This window comes from Lepisma saccharinum, unplaced genomic scaffold (assembly GCF_977018435.1).
Source record: "Lepisma saccharinum unplaced genomic scaffold, izLepSacc3.1 HAP1_SCAFFOLD_222, whole genome shotgun sequence".
NCBI lineage: Eukaryota > Metazoa > Arthropoda > Insecta > Zygentoma > Lepismatidae > Lepisma > Lepisma saccharinum.
Window position 1 is genome coordinate 134,173 of NW_028143003.1, and position 4,988 is coordinate 139,160.

The following is a 4,988-nucleotide window of genomic DNA, read 5'->3' on the forward strand; positions in this document are numbered from 1 at the left end:
TCATATTCAACTACTGGAATTCTTAGCTCCATAGTCTGAATAAGGCATTTGCCTTCATCAGGTAGGGTATTAGGCAGAGCTGCCCCAGTAGAGTTTAATGTACTATACCTCATCAAAGCATTATTATCATTGGCAGCTCTTCTAAATGTAATTCTTAAACCACCCTTCCACATAATTTCTTTGTAATCTGAGAAGAATCCTGGCAACAGGCGCATAGGAAACAATACTGTGTGACTCTTAAATATTATCTTATCACCAGCCTATTTTGTAGTAAGAGGCCTCGGTTTTGGATAATTTTAGTGTGGCTAAAGCTGTAGAGGTAATACCAGGGTAGTCTACTCTGTTTATAACACCACCATGTTTTCTGATCTCAATTTCAGAGAACAGATGTGGCACAAAATTGTCTACCAGTCTTATATTTCAGTTAGCCGGATAATCTGTAAGATCGTGCTTTACAACATCAAACTTGATATATAGGTCTGCTCTGTGAGGGTGTATAAAACCATCCCCTTCATCAAGGTCAACCTCAATCTCTGTGTTCGCTTGATTTCAATTTGCAAAGGTCCTCCGGTTTGGGGGGAATGATTGTAGCTCATAACTCTCAATATTTTCCATTTTATTTATTTATTTATTTTTGTATGTATTTTTATTTAAAAATTAATTTCTATGATAGCAGTTGTTGTGGCTCCAGCAAAATCAACTAATTCTTCTTTTTCATTAGTGACCATCAACTCAATATAATCTATTCTATTATGGCACACAGGAAAATATAATGTTGGTGATGGAGTGTAGATGATCGGTTCCATAAATTCCGAGTTAGGTTTAAATGTTGCAATAATACCAGAATGTGAGTGCCTATGCCATTTGATTTGGTGATCATACCCTCGGCCACATTACAGTGAATATTTAGAGTTTCTATAGCTAAGAATTTAGGTATATTAAAAGTGTCTTTAATGGCTGGTTCAAGTTTTGTGTTGTTCTCGAATCCTAATAGCTCTCCTATAGTACCCAGATCTACTGTTTCTGTAGCAGACACAATTTCTACTCTGTGAGTGACAGAATTTTGAGTTAACACTATATCTCTAGGTAACTGAGCATTTAGAGTAGACAGATTATACTGCCCTGGAGTGATAATTTTTTGGTCACCAACTGTGATTGTGTTGTTGTGGTGTGTAATATTAGGGATCAAGTACATGCCATAGAATGCTCTAAGAGCTATTGTTTTGGGATAAACTATATCATCATGTAGTCTGAGCTTTAATATTGAATTTTGGCTGGTAAGATGGAATACTCCCATGATGCTTGAGATACCACAAGGCTTTTTGAAAATCTTCAATTGATGGTTTATTTAATAGGAAGATATCTAAGAATAGATAAACACAAATTTCCACAATTAACATCTTTGAAGTTTTGAACAAGCTCATTATTGTAATAAAGATTAATTGATGTTAGATATTTTACTAAATTCTCATGTGGAACACCTCCAAATGAATCAAACACAAATGCCTCATTGTTTAAATATTTAAGATAACAGATCCAGTGAGTGCCCTGAATTTTATACTTATCCAAATTGACTATGCCACACTCTTTTTTGAGTGGTTGTTCTGGTAAAGAATCAGACATGTACACACCTCTAAAATGTTTGATGGCCAGTGGCTTAATTAAAGCTTCAATATCTTGGTTGGTAAGCGGCTCTTTTTTTTTAACTTATTCATAACTTTCTTAACACCTTTGCCTTGTTTTTCCATAGCCAGATTGTGGCGCTCTTGTTCATCTAATTCTGCCCTATTCTTCTTAGCATCTATTACTGTTTTTGCTATAGCAGCCGACCCCCCAGCCAAGCTCCCCACAGCCCCCAAACCTGCTAAAATAGCTGGGATACTAAATATAAATCCACCTATATGTGATTTTTTTCTAGATTGCTGTAATTTTTTTAATTGAGAGGTACTAAGTAATAATTTCACACCATGTCCCTTGGCAAGACAAGAACTTTTTTTCTTGCTTTGCTTTTTGGTTAGAAGACTATCAATAGTTTTATGAGATTTAAGACCTGCATAAGGTATCTGATACATAACACCCTTGGCCTTCATTGTTGGTTTATTATATACATATTCTGGGATTAACTAGTTCAATTAAATTGTAGCTATATTATTTAATTTATTACAACCCCCACCCCAGTTTTTGTTTCGTGTTCATAGCTATGGTGGTCCCCAATGCTGCTATTCTCTCACCCAAAGAAGCATTTTTGCTTACAAATCTACCAAATGCAGCTTCTTCTAATTTTTTGTCTGCCACATGTCGCTTGTCAAGATCGGTATGTGTGTTGTATGCTATGTCATGGTCTCTACAAGCAGCATCTAGGGGATTAACACCAGGGTCACCTCTGTTTAATCTATGGTCTACTTTGGTACCGGGACCACAATACTGATAGCCTGGTATGTGTAGCTCGAATGGCAACTTGTTTATGATGTCATTAACTAGCCCCCGACCCTCAGAGATATTCCAAAATTTAGGTGGTAGAGTATTAACAATTTTTATAAGATATCCAATTCCCTTAGTGTCATTCACAATAAAATTAGACAATTTGGTGCTTATCATGTCCATAATTCCAACCTTTTCATTGTAAAAATTGTGGTTACCAGCATTTTCTTCACCAGCTATCACCAGCAATCTATCTACAAGTTTCCTGACATCGTCAACCCAAACAAATTCTGGCAATTTATCCATCATAGCATAACCATACAAGTTGTTGGCATCCACATAAAGTATATAATTTGTTGGCAGTGCTGGATCATAATCAGGAATATATTTGTTATTAGCTCTGGCATATCGTTGAGAACATTAGTAATGTAATTGGACCTATAACCAGGACCACTAACAGGTGTACAAATGATGAGCTCATATAATTAAACAGCCCGATTTGCCCACACTTAAAATTATGCCAAGATCCTCTTATTCCCCATTTCTTCAAGTGTGATATGCTCTTAATTCCAAGAATTTTGAATCTTAGTGTACAAATGATGAGCCCCCTCAGATTGATTTGCCTACACTTATAAAAGGCACTTCTGTGAGATTGTTGTCCATAAGCTTGTTAAAAATATGCCCCTCTTGATATTTTTTTTGCCCACACCTAAAACTAGGCCAAAACGTATTAACACACACCCACACCCACCCACCCACATACACACACACACACACACACACACACACACACACACATACACACTAATATTTACTTCCGGCTTAAGTTCAATTGGGCATCAGGCTCAACTTGTATATCTAGTATTAAGATAATGTAATTCTTCTAGAATTGCTCTGTGACTCTCTCATTTCTTACATCATAAACATATGATTTTTCACCTATGAGAATAACACTACATATAGTGTCATCAGGGAGTGCATCATGGAATTCACAGATAATTTTAATGTTTGTCCTGTCATTAACCACAACTTGTTTCCTTTTTGAAGTGTTGATGACAAACATGGGTCTCTGTGCTTTGAATTCATCTGGTGTGTAATACATGTCAGTATTGCCAGCAGTGACCCTTTTCTATGCTGTAAATGCTTCATATAATTTAAGGAAATCATCCTTGGACATGTCTAAATTATAATTTTCTCTAGGAAATACCTCATTTCTGCCATTTTTAAGATATATGTTCTTGATGTTGCAGTTATCAAATCTACTTGAATTTTTTTCCTGATTATTGTGTCTTCCAGTCTGAAACAATACCACCACAAAATCCGGCATGTCATATTGTATACTGGAGAATGAATTTGTAGCATCAAACTCATAATAAGTACCAGCGGCAGGCTTCTGTACACATTGATATGTATAAAATTGTAAAGGAACCTGTGGATTTTTTATTATATCTGCTTTGTATTTAAGAGCATAACTGGCTTCATATTCAACAACTGGGATTCTTAGCTCCATAGTCTGAATAATGCACTTGCCCTCATCAGGTAGGGTATTAGGCAGAGCTTCCCCTGTAGAGTTTAATGTGCTGTACCTCATCAAAGCATTATTGTCATTGGCAGCTCTTCTAAATGTGATTCTTAAACCACCCTTCCACATAATATCTTTGTAATCTGAGAAGAATCCTGGCAACAGGCGCATAGGGAACAGCACTGTGTGGCTTTTAGATAATATTTTATCACCAGCCTCAAATCCACCTATTTTGTAGTAAGAAGCCTCGGTTTTGGATAATTTTAGTGTGGCCAAAGCTGTGGAGGTAATGCCGGGATAATGCACTCTGTTTATAACAACACCATGCTTTCTGATCTCAATTTCAGAGAACAGATGCGGCACAAAAATTGTCTACCAATCTTATATTTGAATTTGCCGGATAATCTGTTCCATCGAGCTTTACAACATCAAATTTGATGTATAGATCTGTTCTGTGGGGGTGTATAAAGCCATCCCCTACATCAAGATCAACCTCAATTTATGTGTTGGGTTGATTTAAATTTGCAAATGTCCTCCTGTTTGGAGGGAATGATTGTAGCTCATAACTCTCAATATTTTCCATTTTTTTTGTATGTATTTTTATTTAAATATTAATCTCTATGATTGCAGTTGTTGTGGCTCCAGCAAAATCAACTAATTCTTCTTTTTTATTAGTGACCATCAACTCAATGTTATCTATTCTATTATGGCACACAGGAAAATATAATGTTGGGGATGGAGTGTAGATGATTGGCTCCATAAATTCAGAATTAGGTTTGAATGTTGCAATGATGCCAGTTTGTTTGTGAGTGCCTATGCCATTTGATTTGGTGATCATACCCTCAGCCACATTACAGTGAATATTCAGTCTCTATGGCTAAGAATTTAGGTATATTAATAGCAGTGTGTTTGATGGCTGGTTCAAGTTTTGTGTTGTTCTCAAAGCCTAACAGCTCTCCTATAGTACCCAGATCCACTGTTTCTGTAGCAGATACAATCTCTACTCTGTGAGTGACAGAATTTTGAGTTAATACTATACCTCTGG